We start from the raw sequence: 17799 nt of genomic DNA on the forward strand, positions 1-17799 counted from the left end.
AAAACTGATGAAAGCAATCAAAGATGACACAGAGAGATGGAGAAATGTACCACGTTCTTGGATTGGAAGAATCAGTATAGTGAAAATGACTCTACTACCCAAAGCAATCTGTAGATTGATTCATCACAATCCCGATTAAACTATCAAAGGTATTTTTCACACAACTAGAACAAATAATTTCTCAGTTTGTATGGAAACACTAAAGACTCCGATTACCGAAAGCAACGTTGAGAAAGAAGAATGGACATGGAGGAATCAACCTTCCTGACTTCAGTCTATACTACAGACTATATTACAAACCTACAGTCATCAAGACAGCCATCAAGACAGTATGGCAGAAAGACAGAAATATAGATCAATGGAACAAAATAGAGAACCCAGGGATAAATCCACACACCTATGCACAGGTTTATCTTTGACAAAGGAGGCACAAATATACAATGGCATAAACAAAGTCTCTTCAACACGTGATGCTAGGGAAAATGCTCAACTACGTGTAAAAGAATGAAACTGGAACACTTTCTAACACCACACAAAAAAATAAACTCAAAATGGATTAAAGATCTAAATGTAAGACCAAAAACTCTAAAACTCTTAAGAGGAAACCATAGGCAGAATATCAGGATGCATTGAACAGGAGGCTTCCTGTGTGCTCTTTTGGATCTGTCAGGAAACTTTTGGCCCTTAATAATTCCTGAATATTCAGGAATTAAGAGGAGAGACACGCCTTTCCTGGGGCTAAGGAATCCAGGCATTTCCATCGTTAGTTTCTCATTATGGTGATAAGTACCCTCTTCTCTCTTTAATAGGGATCACCTTGTGTTTTGTAAATCTGGAATTTTAATCTTTACCTTTGCTGAGAATAACTACCTTGTAAGACAGTATGTATGCCCATGCCATGTTGATTAAAACACCTTTGCTCCATCAGAGCTTTGGTCCCCGAGACTGTCTTTCTTTCCTTCTTTCTCCCTCTCTCTCTCTCTCTCTCTTTCTGGCTGATTCCCTGGATCGCGGAAGCCAGCTGCATAACCCAGGGACTATTAGCCTCTTTCCTTCTTTCACAGTCTCATTGTCGACTCCGGACCACCAGGTTCCGGTCCATTAAAGGACCAACAGCAGAACACTCTCTGACATAAATCACAGCAAGATCCTCTATGGCCCACCTCCCAGAGTAATGGAAATAAAAACACAAATAAACAAAAGGGACCAAATTTAACTTAAATGCTTTCGCACAATGAAGGAAACTATAAGCAAGGTGAAAAGACAGCCCTCAGAATGGGAGAAAATAATAGCAAATGAACAACCGACAAAGAATGAATCTCCAAAATATACAAGCAGCCCATGCAGCTCAATACCACAAAAACGAAAAACCCCATAAAAAGTGGGCAGGAGATCTAAAGAGACATTTCTCCAAAGACATAGAGATGGCTACCAAACACATGAAGAGATGCTCAACATCACTCATTATTAGAAAACTGCAAATCAAAACCACAATGAGGTATCATCTCACACAGGTCAGAATGGCCATCATCAAAATGTCTACAAACAATAAATGCTGGAGATGGTGTGGAGAAAAGGGAACCTTCTTCCACTGTTAGTGGGAATGCAAACTGGTAAAGCCACTATGGAGAACAGAGTGGAGATTCCTTAAAACACTGGGAACAGAACTGCCACACGACTGAGCAATCCCACTGCTGGGCATACACCTCGAGGAAACCAGAAGTGAACAGACACATGTACCCCAGTGTTCACAGCAGCACTATTTACAACAGCAAGGACATGGAAGGAACTTAGACGTCCATCGGCAGATGAATGGATAAGGAAGTTGTGGTGCATATACACAATGGAATATTACTCAGCTATAAAAAGGAACACATTTCAATCAGTGCTAATGAGGTGGATGAACCTGGAGCCTGTTATACAGAGAGAGGTCAGTCAGAAAGAGAAAGACAAATACTCATATTAATGCATATATATGGAATTTAGAAAGACGGTAGCAACGATTCTACATGCAGGGAAGCAACGGAGACAGAGATGTACAGAACATACTTCTCGACTCAGTGAAAGAAGGCGAGGGTGGGTTGATTTGAGAGAAGAGGAGTGAAACATATACATTCCCATATGTAAAACAGATGACCAGTGGAAGTTCAATGCATGAAGCAGGGCACCCAAAGCCAGTGCTCTGGGGCAACCCAGAGGGATAGGGTGGGGAGGGAGGTGGGATGGGGGTTCCAGAGGGGAGGACACATGTATACCTGTGGCTGATTCATGTTGATATATGGCAAAAGCCATCACAATATGGTATAGTAATTATTTTCTGATTAAAATAATTAATGATTAAAAAAATAAAACAGAACCCACTTGTCAATGCAACGGGGCAGGTGTTCAGTCCCTAGTCCAGGAAGATTCCACGTGCCGCACAGGGACTAAGACTGTGTGTTACAACTACTGAACCCATCTGCTTCGAGTACTTAAGTCCTCGAGCCTAGACTCCATGCTCCGCAACAAGAGAAATCTCTGAAATGAGAAGCGCATGCACCGCTACTAGAGAGTAGTCCTCCTTCTCCACAAGTAGAGAAAGCCTCGTGCAGCAATAAAGACTCAGTGCAGCCAACAATAAATAGGTAAATAATAAGAAAGAAAACCGGGCCAACCTTACTGTGTGTACATTTGAAAAATCCAATGCTAGATACCGAAGTAGGTGCATCTCTCTATATTCTTTGAATGATCATATCTTGGGTGAAGCTAACAAAAATTACATCACAGGCTATATTAAAATTTTAGATCAGCTTTCCAGGCACTGCTCTTTTCTAGAAACTTTTCTCAGAGAACTGTTACTTAGGAACTTTAGTCACTGGAACTGAGGCCTCCACCACATTCAAGGGCAGAAAGCAAAAGACATTAGGAAGACACAGTTCAAATCTTATGAGTTTATGAGTTGCCTGTGACCACTGGCTAGGATGAACACACATCCCAGAGTCTCTTCACATTTCAGGAACTGAAACCTTTATTTCAACCACTTAGTTCAGTTCTTTAAGGCCACTGATATCCCCTTAAACAAACATTTGGTGTGAAACACGTGGAAAATGACCTTAACCCAATTCACTCCCAACCTCTTGTGACATGTCACAAGGAGTCTCTCACGATGATATTTCCTCACGTAGAAAGCCAATTCTCAGATAAAGAAAACAATTCACACACACACCCCTTGTGAAGAAATACTGAGATTTTAGAAACTGACTCACAACTAACCCATGGTTCATCATTCTTTTCTCTCGTCTCCCTCCATCCACTCTGAGAAATGAATATTTGGCCATACTGTCTGATTTGCCCACCAAGTTGCTCATACCACACACAGGATGTTGTTACAAGTGAGCCTATACACACACCATTGACACCTGCCAGCCCTACTGAAGTCTGCTACCTGGGGGCAGGGAGGTTGGCCGGGGCAATAAATTCATCATCTCATTTCCTTCATCCCCCTACCCCATTTCATTCCCTGCAGTCACTTGGACCAAACGAATAAAGATCTCGCACCAAATCACTGCTTAAAGCACCACTGCCTCAAGTTTCCTTCGTTATCTCACATGGCTTCTGAGGCCAGGGAACAGATTTTACTTGAGATGAGTAAAGCTAGAGAGACAGCCCATTGGCCAGAGATTCTGTTTGGGAGGTGATGTCTCTCAGTATACTCTTTATGAACCCATGGACCAAGGCCCGCCAGGCTCCTCTGTCCAGGGGATTCTCCAGGTGAGAATACTGGAGTGGATTGCCATGGCCTCCTCCAGGGAACCTTCCCGACCCAGGGATCGAACCCAGGTTTCCTAATTCCCCTGCATTACAGACAGATTCTCTACTGCTGAGCCTCCGGGGAAACACATGACGAACCTAGACCGCGTATTAAAAAGCAGAGACGTCACTTTGCTGACAAAGGTCTGCAGAGTCAAAACCATGGTTTTTCCAGTAGCCGTGTACAGATGTGTGAGTTGGATCATTAGGAAGGCTGAGTGATGCTTTCGAATTGTGGTGCTAGAGATGACCCTTTATAATCCCTCAGACAGTAAGGAGAACAACCTGACCAATCCTAAAGGAAATGAATACTGTATACTCTCAATACACACTGGAAGGACTGATGCTGAAGCTGCAATACTTTGGCCACCTGATGAGAATAGCTGACTCATTGGAAAACACCCTAGTGCTGGAAAAGATCGAAGGCAGGAGGAGAAGGGGGAAACAGGGTGAGATGGTTAGATAGCATCACCAACACAATGGACATTAATTTGATCAAACTCAGGGAGATAGTGTAGGACAGAGGAGCCTGGCGTGCTGCAGGTCATGGGGTCGTAAATAGTCGGACACGACTGAGCGAATGAACAACCACCACCACCTCCACCTTCCCTTTGAGCTTCCCTAAGGTGCCAGCGCCGCACTCTCAGCAGGGCTAAGAAGCTTTCTGTGTCTGTCAGTGGTGAAGGCTGAGACTTATGTCTTCACACACTCAGCGCCCCCTGCTTAGGGTTGATGGTGGGTCCTTAAAATCCTCATCACTCCCTCCCAGAGCTCAGACCAGGCAGCCTTCTCACAACAGTCATGGAGCACCTACCCTGCTACAGAAATGGGAGTTGGAGCTGTTTACCCCTCTCAATGTGTTTTCTCCCTTTACATTCACTTACACATCTCTTCCTCGAGTCACTGAATCCAACTCTGCTCATCCCCACCTGGTCCCTCTAAGAAGCTGCCACTGCATCTCTGGCACATCTCTAGCACCACATGCACGGGGTGGGTGCATGTACGCCCTGCGCCATGTATCTTCTTTCTCCTTTCTCTTCGGAATCTGTCGACTCCCAGATATCACAAAAGGGCTCCAGATCGCCCACAAAGGGGGCGGTGCTGCAGGGGAGGCTCTGACTCCCATCCACAGCCTGGGTCAAAGCAGGACTGTGTTATAAGCGCCACAAGCTGCCCCACTGCATCATGGGAGCCAAAAGAGTCAAGGTCTGAAAGTCCTAACACAGACATTTCCGTGGACAGAACACCAGTGTCGTTTGGTTTCAGTCTATAGCATCAGTAACCTTTTTCTCAATGCTTGCAGGCTTAGCTAGCCTTCCATCAGGACCCCTCTACTCCCCACAGCCCCCCACCTACGGTACCAAAGATATTACTTCTGACTTCAGTGCGCCAATTGGGTTTTCACCTGGCAGGGATACCAACACAACTTTTTTATGCTGAAACCTCAAGACACCTGAGAACGAGTCTTCAGAAAGTCCATTTTTCAATTATAATAGAAAAACTGCCTATGTAACAATGAAGATACAACAAATTACAATACTAATACAATGTTATTTGAAAATTATCTAGAATGTCACACTTCAGAGAAAAAAACTTAGTATGTGGTCTATTGCCTTCCAGGTTTTGTTCTCTGCATTTTAGAAAATTACCAGATGGGGGAGGTAATGTCTTCATGATATTGTATCTGTTGCTCTGTGTATCATTATATTATACTATGGTTATGCTACTTTCCATTATGATGAGGGTGCTCCACTAATGTTGGTCAGAGGAAGCACTGTTTACCTCCCTATGGTCCAGGAACTGTTCTCTGTGATGTGTGCATGCTGACATGTCACCCCATGGTCTTTCACCGCTTAGGAGACACTGTGTCCAATCCATACTCAGATCCATAGTAATGTTTCATGCGGATGGACATGTAGATCTGCCCTTTGATCCAGAGTACACCAGACCCTGCACTGTATTCCAGATTGGGGTCAGATCCCACACCTGGATGTTTCTCTCTGGCCTGGGCACCAACCTGACTCAGCTCTTGCCAGCTAGGTGACTTTGTGCAGATGCATTCACCCATTAACATCTATGTGTCTCTGCTCCTCAGCTGACGAAAGGGATGATAGCATTAAAGATGCTTACCTCAGAGTGTTGCTATGAGTACTCAAAGACTTCATTATGCGTATATGTACGGAGAGCTACGCACGGTGCAGAAGGGGAGCTCTTCCTCCTGTGTCTCTTCACTTCTGTTTCCGCTTGTACTAGCAGCCCCCCGTCCCTGCCCCCACGCGTTCACCTCCCCCACCCCTACTCTGCTCTCTCTCCCCTGTGTCCCTGTCCTCAGACTCTCCATCCCAAAACACAGCTGAACATCTCACGACTTACCCCAGAAAATACCCATACCATCACCCTTGGATTAAACAATCATAAACATTAGCAGAAAAAATAAGAAACACAATAAACGGGCATTGTAAAAACTACAGAAGAAATAAAGCATTACTGATGAACGTCTGACTACTAATATTTTCATATCGTCATCAGATTCAGATCTTCAATATTTGATATACAAGAATTAGACTTGATAAAACTATGGCAGAAAAGGTAATGCAATGTGGTTCCTTAAATAAGACCTAACAAAATGGGGGCACATGGTGTGTTCATGGGTTGAGAAATTCAAAGTAATTAGGATGTCAGTAGCCCCATACACATCCATCAATTTCATACAATTCTAGTCAGAAATTCCAGCAGAACTTTATTGTACATATAGACTAATTGATGATAAAATTTCTGTGGTAAGGCAAATGGACTAGAATAGCCAAATTATTCTGAAATGCAACACTGGAGCAGTAACACTAACCTGAAATTTACTTTGCCGCTTCAACCAAAAGTTGTAAGCAACTATGTGTTTATGAAGGGATGAATGGATATAGAAAACGTGGTGACACCAGTCAGAATGGCCACCATCAAAAAGTCTACAAACAAATGCTGGATAGGGTGTGGAGGAAGGGCAACCCTCTTACACAGTGGATGGGAATGCAAACTGTTATAGCCACTACGGAGAACAGTGTGTGATTCCTTTAAAAACTGGGAATAGACCTGCCATGTGACCCAGCAATCCCACTGCTCGGCATACACCCCGGGGAAACCAGAAGTGAAACAGACACATAGACTCCAATGTTCACTGCAGCACTGTTTACAATAGCTAGGACCTGGAAGCAACCTAGATGCCCACTGGCAGACGAACGATAAGGAAGTTGTGGTACATATACAATGGAACATTACTCAAGTATAAAAAGGAACGCACTTGAGTCAGTTCTAATGAGGTGGATGAACTTGGAGCCTATGATACAGAGTGAAGTAAGTCAGAAAGAGAAAGAAAAATACTGTATATTAACGCTTATATATGGAATTTAGAAAGATGGTACCAATGACCCTACATGCAGGGCAGCAAAGGAGACACAGACGTAAAGAACAGGCTCTGGGACTCAGTGGGAGGAGTGGGTGGGATGATTTGAAAGAATAGCATTGAAAAATGTACATGACCTAAGTAAAATAGATGAGCAGTGTTAAGCTCCATGCATGAAGCAGGGCACCCAAAGCCAGTACTCTTGGACAACCTAGAGGGATAGGGTGGGGAGGGAGGTTGGAGGGGGGTTAAGGATGGGAGGGACACGTGAATCCCTATGGCCGATTCATGTTGATGTACGACAAAAATATCACAATATCGTAAAGTAATTACCCTCCAATTAAAATAAATTACTTTGAAAAGAGAAAATGTGGTAATATATACAATGGACTATTATTCAGTCACAAAGAAGAAAATTCTGCCTTTTGCAACAACATGAATGGACTTCAAAGGCTTTAGGCTAAGTGAAAAAAAGTGAAACAGAGAAAGACATATATTGTATGTTCTCACTTATATGCAGAACCTAAAAAAGTCAAACTTACAGAAATTTCTAAGAGTTTAGAATGGTGGTTTCCAGGGCCTGGGGAAAATTTTGAATACAGGGTACAAACTTCCAGGTATGAGATGAGTAAGTTGCGTGGATCCAATGTATAGCATGGTGAGTATAATTAACAAAACTGTACAATACAGTGAAAGCGAAGAGGGTAGATCTGAGATGTTATTTACTCAACAATTTTTAAAAAGGATTATGTGAGGAGATAGAGTGCCAACGCTGCTGTGGTAATCGTTTTGCCAAATATGTCTGTATCAAATCATCACATTGGCATCTTAAACTTACAGGTTATATGTCAATAATACCTCAAGAAAGGTGGAAAAAATAAGAGAGTCCTGAATGTGTCCAGGAGAGCCCTCAAGCTATATTCTGTGTCCCTCTGACATCTCCACATCATTCTTGAACTTTCCCTTGTTATTGACATGACAAGGTGACCCAGGCTCATTTAGCCTTTCCTTCCTCAGCCTGGGAAGCCATCATTTAGTGGAGAAAGGTGTTCAGAAGCTAGGATCTGGGGACTGGTGTAATTATTGCCGTTGGAATGTTGCTGTGTACAGTAACTTGGGAATATACGTGTGTATACAATCACACACACAAACACATACACACACATCTATAGTTATATATAAGTCTAGCCACATATGCACACCTATCGAATACAAGAAGTTTGCATGGAGACCTTTAATCCCAGTAGAATTCCTCAGAATTTGTTCTAGGTTACTTCCTTTCCATACTGGAAATTCCCTTTTCCAAAAATGACAGACATAGCTCTCAGCATTTTTATGTATTTGCTGAGTTGATGAATCCCAATGCATATAAGTGATCCCTCCTCCATGAAAGGGTGCTCCTCACAATCTATGCAGAACCATCCCTTGTCCTTGACTTCCACACCTCACTCAACCTTGAATCCATGAAGCAGTTAGCCTCCTTCCCACCCAAAACCTAGGGATATCCTTGTTTCCACCTTGGGCTCTGACTCTCCAGGCAGGGATGCCCCTTTACACATACATATGCCTTACCTGGTGACACCTAACGGCTTTAGGACTGACTTGCTCAGGCACAAAAAAGGGAAGGGAAAGAAAGGGTAGGGACAGGAAAAGGTGACTATGTCATAATACAGTCAGCCAATCAACGTGAACTGGGCCAAACCCAAGCAATGTGATGAAGCCAGTCGTTTTTTTTTTTTTTTTTTTTTGCCCCTCATTGTCCTCCAACTTCCCTTCCTGCCTCTGTCCTTTGCCCCAGTTCCTGTTTCCTTCTTAAGTCCTGCCCTCCATCAAGAGTACCAATGTTACAAGGCATGATTCCCACATTATAACTGATCTCTGCTGCTTGGCTGACATTCAGTGTTGATATCCCTGCAGCTGGGACACTGAAACTTTCTCTCTCTCTCTCTCATGATGGACCAGAAGGTCTCACTCCTAATTTCAGGGATAGGTAGGAGAGAAGGTGCAGGGCACACATTGGAGCCCTCAGTCCTTCATCTGTGAAATGCGGATGATCACAAATTGTGAGAGAAACAGAGACAGCAGCAACCAGACCCCTTTCAATGAGTGCTACATGCCAAACCCTGTACATCACAAGACTCCTTGACATTCAGGAGCACACCAAGTAGATTTCCATGCCAGGACAGTTGCATTTGTTGTTCCTTCTGCCTGGAATGCTCTTCCCTTAGATATCCCCATGGCCTGCTCCCTCACTTCCTCCAGATCTCTGCTTACTTGCCATCTTTCAGGGAGACTTTCCCTCCTTACCTTGAATAAAATAATAACATCATACCTACATATACCCTTTCCCCTGATCTAGCATTATCTTTCTTCATAGTGCCTGCCACCCTTGATTTATTTACTGACCACCAAGTCTATCAAGGGAGAGACTTGGTCAGTTCTGTCCTGTCACAAACTCCTCCAACAGTGCTCAGGTAGATTACAGGTGCTCAGAAAACATTTGCTGAAGGATAGTCTGGAGCCAGGCAACACACATTGCTAACATGCACAGGTACCCTCCAAGACACGCACTGGCCCCACAGTAATAATTATGAACAACCTGAGATTCCAGGAGACGACTGATACACTCAGCAACACACAGTCAGCATGTCAGGTTCCAGGCCTCAGAATCACATCTGCCAGCTTCCAAACCCTCAGTTCCCGGACAGAGACCTCACAGCCAAGAACATAAGAGGTTTTATTTCTGACACAGAGACTCCAGACAGCTCAGCTTGATACCCAGAGACACCAAAAAGAGCTCACTGAATCTCTGCACAGAGAGCACACAACTCGTCTCAGACCCTCAAACACAGCTGAGACCATCACCATACACGCTGTGACAAAGACCCTCCAAACAGACCAAAGTCTTCAAGACAGAAACAAATGAGAACTGCACAGATACTTCACACCATGGAGACTGACTCCCAAACCACTCGGACACTTACCAAGCTAATACAAAATCCCTAAACGGAAAGAGAACCTTTAGTAACTCAAGAACATCATGTAACCTTCAGATAAAGTCCCCAGACAAATGGAAAACCTGCACCCTGTGCACAGATCCCCAAGCAGCTGAGACTTCGCACCTTTAGACAAACCCATCCTTAAAGCAGCTCAGAGACATCACAACTTAGGATCCAGAATCAAAAACTCAGAGGTCTCACAATCTGGGGTGCACACGCCTACAAATAGATCTCACGCCCAGGGACTGAAATGTCAGAAAGCTCCAAAAATGCACACCCCGGAATACAGGCACACACATCCTAGAGGCTTTGTACTAGGCTCACAAAATCCACTCAGATCAAATATTCCATCACTCCCAATTCCGCCCAAAGACTCAAGGAGATCAAATGTACCCAAACAGCACCTGTGTGTCACACGTAGCATTCCCAAGCTGCCAGATACAGTTTACTCTCCAGGGAGAGTCACCAAACTCAGAGACCTCTCCTTGGACAAGAATTGCATGCATTTGTGCAAAACACCGTGCGTGTTGCCACACGATCCAGACTGAGCAAGAGCTAAACAAGACTGAAACGCCGTCACCATGCTCCTCCAGCTACAGCGCCAAACCTTGCCACTAACCAGGGCAGCTATTCGACCCCTTCGGGAAAAGCAATACAACTCAGAGAAAAATTGTATGCTCTGAAAAGCCGCGCACGCCAACGCAGGCGCACGCGTACACACACGCTCGTGGCCCTCAGGTCCAGCTCTGCCATCCCAGTGCCTGTAACAGCCAGCCAGCCAGCCAAACGGAACGGGGCAGGAGACCAAGCAGGGCGGGACTCACGGGACTTCCGGCGCGTATTGGCGCCCCGGATGAGCTAATTCCGGCAAGCACGCGGTGACCAATCAATGCCTAGAACGCTTCCTGAAGCCATACCCCCAACTCGCAGCCTATCTCGCACGGTAGCCATCCCCCCTGGATGTAACCATGTAGAAACGAAGGGGTGGGGTTGGAAAAGAGACGAAGAAAGTTGCAGCTTAATACCGGTGTCCACTCAGACTCGAATGCCACGGGAAGACGGAATGGATCGAATGGGGATGGACCCATGGCGCCACGAGTGCCTCCGCTGGTAAGTGTGGTCGATGCCCGACGCGGTGTAAAGGGTCTCTCTGTGTTGTCACACGCCCTCTCCCAATGGTACCTTCCAGAGTGGGTGGTCTTACCTCTACCCCTCAATGGTACATCCCAGGACAGAGTGTTTCATCTCGCGCGCCCCTTGGTGGTGAGACTGAGAAACAGCCAATCTAGATGTCGGTGGACCATTAGAGGATGATCCTCCAAGGGTGGAAAGGCAGTTAGGATGAAAACCCCAGCGATTGCTGCTATCTTGGACCCAGAAAAAAGTCTTCGTAAACTGAAGATTACTTCTCTGTAGTGGCCACTATCGTAACAGGAAGCATTGAAAACCTTTTCTCTTTGCTTGTTTGTGTTTTCCTGTTTAGTAGAGAATCGGTTTCATCGGGAAAGCCAGCCACAGTCCCCCCAGGGGCAGGAGAGAGAAAGCTTCCGACTGGGATCTGAAGGCCTGGCATGGGGAAGGCCTCTGTCGTTGACTGCGAGTAATACTGAAAAGGACAACAGGACATTCCATTCTGTTAGGAAAGGAGTCATCTCCAAGGGGACCCAAGGATACCATGTAGATGAGATAAAGACCACAGCTTTATCACCATCTTGTAATCCCTGAATATGTTCCCTAGCAGAATCCTCAGCCTGTCTAGCTATGCCTCTCTCAACAAGTTCAAATTTGTTTATTCATTCCGTCATTCATTCATTCTCTCCACAGTTTGTGTCAAGCACAACTATGTGTGTGAGGAAAGAGAAAATCAACTTTGGCTTCATGAAACTTACATTGTGTTGGGGTCATACAGCCCCAATAGATAAGTAATTTTCAGGTGTTCATAACTGCTGTGATTAACATTAAACCGGGATAGTGAAATAGAGAGAGGGGATGATATCTAGAAAGAGTGGTCAGGGAAGTTCTTTCTAAGATTGTGACATTTGAGTAACAGCCTAGAGGATATGCCTATCTGGAAGAAAATTATCCCAGACAGAGTTAAGGCCAGTTGAAAACTTGGGGCGTGGAACTCAGTGTGCTGCTGCTGCTGCTAAATCGCTTCGGTCGTGTCCGACTCTGTGCAACCCCATAGATGGCAGCCTACCAGGCTCCTCTGTCCCTGGGATTCTCCAGGGAAGAATTCTGGAGTCAGTTGCCATTTCCTTCTCCAATGCATGCATGCATGCTAAGTCACTTCAGTCATGCTCAACTCTGTGTGACCCCATGGATAGCAGCCCACCAGGCTCCTCCGTCCACGGGATTCTCTAGGCAAGAATACTGGAGTGGGTTGCCATTTCCGTCTCCAGGAACTCAGTGTAGTGTGTATGAAAATAGTGAGGAGGTCTATGTGACTGTCACAGCATGATGGAGGGAGAGCCAGGAGATCCAATGAGGGTCAGGTCCCATAGGGCTTTCTGGCCATAGGGGGGACTTTGACTTGAGCCACAGGAGGTTGCCTACCAGAGGAACCCTTAGGCTTCTCTCAGAGACCCAGATCACACAATGATTTTTGAGGAGCTCCTGATTTACCCCAGGAAAACCACAGGCCATCTGCAATTGAACATGCCTTTCCTGGAATCCCCTACACTCAAGAAGAATCCCCCCTACTGCTCCCAGTGAACATCCGTGTCAATTGAAGATACCCTTAGGAAAGACAGAGCCAAGGACCCTCTTGGTGTGAGTGAGGTCACATTGAGTCTTGCAAAGGCAAAGAGGGATGATATAACAGGCACAGAGATGGCAGGGAGAAAGACAAAGATAGAGCATTAGACAGGGACAGAGAGACTATTTCTGGCAGCAAACTGTCCCCACTTAGTTAGCACTCACCTACAGGCCCCCAGCCCTGCTACTGGATGATGGACAGTACATTTTCTCTATAGAAGAATAAAAGCCCCTCCCCAGGGACTGTCTCTAGGGAATGACTCAGTTGCCCATGGCCTGGCCCTTAATCATGTTCCCTTAACACACATCCAGGGTCTCTGCCTATCATGATAAGGACATGTACCAGTCCTGGTGAGGCTCATCTGTATATAGGGTCCCTCAGAACTTGTCCAGCCCAGCCTTCCCTCAGTGCCAATGACTGCTTTAATGGGGGAAGAGAGGCATGGATCTCTGCATTTGTGGTGGAGCCTTGTGCAAATTGGCGAATGTGAAGTTTCTCCCCACCTACTTGGAGGCTCACCTCTGTGACTTTCAGCACCACCTCTCCAGGGAATATTAAGATTACATTCCATACATCAGGTAAGAAGTTGGATGTGTGATGGGGAGACACAGAGACATATCCTGACAGTGAGTCAGTCACAGGGTCCTTGTGGCCCTGTGTAAACGCCCCCCTACCCTCTACCTGGCCAGGGTCATGCTGAGTATTCCCTGCCTCCACCAAGGAGCCCAAGCTTACATCTGGTTCCTCCCGTCATCATGAGCTGAGACCTTCCATCTGCACCGGGCCTTGGGCTCCCTTCTGTAAATGCTGCCCTCCTTGTTGTGGGTTGGGCAGATTCACTGAATAAGTGTGTGTACACAGTTTTTGTCACAGGACCCCTATCATGGGAGGTACTCATGTCAGCAAGTATTGTTCTTTTTTTTTTTTCACAGTCTCTCAAGAGCAATACATTTAATACATTCATAAGATTTAAATGAGTACATACATGCTACAGGTTTTCGATTTTCTTTGGACAACACAAAAACACAGTACTCAAATTGTAAGTTTTAACAGGAACATTTTGACACAATGGCAGGTTAAAAAAATAATAAAACCAACATTGAACTAATCCAGCACCAATAGACTTCCTTAAATCTCTCATACTATCCTACTTTTGAAATGATACGGTTACCTTCTATACCAGCATATTTTCTTCTCCACCCAACAATTCAACAACAAAAATTAGATAAAAAATTAGAGGTGTGTCACTGAATGAATAACACAACAGATTTTTTTAAAAAGCCCCTTATTTGTTGAGTGTTGAAAGAGGAGAATACGATTAGGTGGAAATACTGTAAGGCATTTGATTCATTCACTTCACTCTGATATCAGAGCACAGGAAACGTGCTCAAAGGTTAGCAGAAGGATTTAATAAGGATGGCAAGAAATAGTCCCACATTATTTATAAAAGGAAGGCTGCACTCATGAGTATGAAGAGCTTATAATACCATGGAAAAATATTTTAAGTTATAAAGTTAAATGAGAAAGTAGAATATAAAACTGTATATTCTGTATGATCTCAACTATGTAAAACCAAGCCAAAAAAAGGCTGAAAGTTCAAAATGTTAAGTTAGTGGTTGTATTTAAACAATGTATCTACCTGGATCTTTTCTTCCTTTTATTTTTCTGTCTCTTCCAAAACTCTCTCTACTGGGGCGGATCCTTTTTTTTTTTTTAAACCATTAGCTACTAAAAAAGGATGCCTGATAGAAGTATTGAATTCAAGTTAATGAATTTAAGTCCAGCCTATAGGCAAGGATCTGGGCATGTACAAAACTATAAAACATTCCAGGCTACTCTCTAAATCCACAGTGTGTTACCTGTAATATCCCAGAGGCTAGAGGGCTCCGTCTTCTCCTCTAGCCAGGTGCAAAGTGTCACCAGATCCTGCCTGATGAAAAACTGCTGAATTAAACAGAAACGTCATGGATTTACAAAAAGGAACAGAAATACCCACACTTGGCAAAAACCGATTTATAGTACAGGAGTAGCTCTTTTTTTTTTTTTTTTTTCTTTAAGAGTAGCTCTTTAATACTATGATTAAACAAGGCAATGGCTATTTTCTCCTATCTCCTGTGTGGATAGCAAGTTTCAAAAAGCTATCACCACAAGAATTGTAGAAAGCTAATCCTGGCTTAGAAACAGAAGTAAAACAGCCCTGTGACAACAATGGACTAAGAAAAGTCAAAATTTAGAAAATTATGAAAAAACTGCTTTCTATAAAAATGATTCCCTTTTAAACATCTGTTTACTGTATATACTTTAAGGTTCCCACTATCAGCCCCCACCCCCGTCAAAAAAAAGGGTCAAAACCTCTAAACACTTTCTGCCAAAGGACTACTGGTTTGTTCATTCAATTAACACAGATGGAAGGCTCATAATGTGCGAGGCACTAGGGTCTCAAAGAGCAGACAGATTTTCCCCTGCCCCAAGGACATTTTCGTCTCTCAGAGCAGAGGTGGGCACATCACCAACCACAACACAACAATGAAAAGCAGGTGCCACTGCTTCCTTACAACTCAAGAATAAGCTACAATTCTCGCTGTAATTACTTCCACCAAAGTCCTTACACAAAAACTTCCCTGACTCACTAGGAAGCAAAGATGCAACTACTTTTCCTTGATAAATACTTCTACAAGAGGCAGGCATAATTATTACATTTTGTGATATTTGCCCTTAAACATCACAATGCCTAGTAGTGAGGTCAGTTAACTTTGTTTTAAGCAATGGAGCATTTTCACTCCAAGAATGAGACACTTTTAAGCCGAGAAAAGGTGACCAGTCCCAGCTCTAGATCAAGACTTGTCAGGACCGTCAAAAGCTGAGACCCAGGAGTGTAACTTTCAATTAAAAATCTTCAGTCTCCCCTGCCATCCGCTGGTTTTCAATATGCTCCTGTGTCAGCCGCAGCAGATCCTTCTGCACATTGGGATGGTCTTCCATATCTTCATAAAGGGATCACGCAATGTCCAGTCTCCTGTAATCCTCAGGCTTAACTAGGCTTCTCACAACCTGGAGGCACCGCTCTTTCAGGGTGTACACTGGCAGTGTGATGTTGGCAAAAACAGGCTGCCCATCAGCATTGAGAGATGGCACAAATAGCTCAGTTTGGTTAACTAGAAGCCCATCAGATGTCCCAGCATCTGGGAAGAGCCAAAGGTGATCTCTGTAGCTGTGGATGCGGCGGCCCGTGCCGGGGGACAGCGTCAGGTAGGGTTGCGGCTCGCCATTGAAGCTGAGCCACAGGGCAGCACCACGCGCGGGCTGCGGTTGCAGAAGATGACCTGGGACGGCTCGCGCGTGTTCACGGAGCGCAGCACCGGCCGCAGCCGCCCGGCCTCCATCTCCCGCTCGGCGCCGCGTTCCTCTGCACTCGCCTCCTCAGCGCCGGCCTCAGCCTCTTCCACGTCCCCCGCCTTCCGGGGCATTACCCACAAGTATAGTTCTTAACAGGGTTTTTACCATGGGCTCCAGTGAACTGCACATGACTCATTCTTTCTGAGGATGGCACCCCAAGCTTTTATCTCTGTAGGGAGGCATGGTAGAAATGATAGCAAATGTGAAATCACAGGTCGACTTCTAAGACCCGTGAGAGTGGGGTCCATCCAACCTTCCTCTTAAGACTATTGTTATATGCAGATTCATGAACAGCTCAGAGGCCCAACCCTCTTGACAAAGACCCCCTAAATAGTTCAGAGACTTCATGCCCTAGGACAGATATCTGGAATCACTTCAGAGACTGCTCATCCTAGACTCCCACTCGAAACAGCTCTAATGGATCACACCTGAGGACACAGACCCCAGCCAGCTCAGAAATTCCAACTGTAGACTCAGAAAACTTAGGATCCCTAAGACAAACAGCATTACTCACAGCCAGTTCTACAGGGTTAAATTGTAACCTCTGTGGTTGCTGAATGACAGTGAATCCTGAAGGAATTCAGGATGAAAAACAGGATGAAGCACTCTGTGCTTTGGACAAGCTGGCCTTTATTTAGTTACACGCCTACCTCAGGAAAAGGTTCAGTGACCCCAGATTCTTGCATCTTCCCACACACAGAAAAGCATGAAAATGATTTACTTGTGATATCTGATCTCTGTGTTTCACAGTAATCTTTTACCAATATGCACGCTTGACTGCATGTATTTCACAGCCAAAAATCATATTGACTTCTCTGTTACCTCCTCAGAGCAGTTTCCTCAGAGCTGACAGAGTAACTGTGTCGCAGGCTATAGTCCCCAGAAGACCCAGAATTCAACTCAAACTCACAACTCTTCTGTTGTACTTTTCTTTAAGTGGACACTACTCTAGCTAACAGCACCCCATTAGCTCTGAGCCTTCACACTTCTCCCCCACTGCCCACAGGCTGCACTGGGACACAGAGCCCCAAATTTTCGCCTCTGGGCTTCTGTGTGGGCAGTGGCAGTGCGTTTCTGTTCAGTCAACCCCAAGAGAGTGAGACATCCAGTCTTGAAGTCCCTGCAATCTGCATTCACCAGCATGTCATCCTGAGGAATGCAAGTTCATTCCAGGGGTGGGGATTACCTTAGAGCTGAGGGGTTCTGAGGTTGATTTCCCATGTCTGGGTCCTGAGAATGGTCCTAACACACTCTGGTCACCTCTGGTCATGGTGACTTTGTATCCTGCCCAGCGGGAGGCTTAGAGTGAATCCCAGATCCACAGAACAAGCCCTGGGGACCTTGTCCTCTCTGTCATCTCTCAGCACCCACTGTGGGATCCTGAATTCTGGAGATAGGAGAGGTCTTCCTCTCACTTTGCCTATGACAACTCCCTTACATCCCTCTAATCATCTGTCATTTTC

At 45.0% G+C, this 17799-nt stretch overlaps 1 long non-coding RNA gene and 1 pseudogene across 1 annotated transcript; one reads left to right on the top strand and one right to left on the bottom strand.

Annotated features, from left to right (window-relative positions):
- Positions 1-11051: 11051 nt before the first annotated feature.
- LOC122690195 lies at positions 11052-11978 on the top strand. The gene is made up of 2 exons (XR_006340008.1): positions 11052-11292; positions 11666-11978. It is a non-coding gene; the product is annotated as an uncharacterized LOC122690195 (long non-coding RNA).
- Positions 11979-15443: 3465 nt separating this feature from the next.
- On the bottom strand, positions 15444-16407 carry LOC122690194 (annotated as a pseudogene).
- Positions 16408-17799: the final 1392 nt, after the last annotated feature.

This window comes from Cervus elaphus, chromosome X (genome assembly GCF_910594005.1).
Source record: "Cervus elaphus chromosome X, mCerEla1.1, whole genome shotgun sequence".
NCBI lineage: Eukaryota > Metazoa > Chordata > Mammalia > Artiodactyla > Cervidae > Cervus > Cervus elaphus.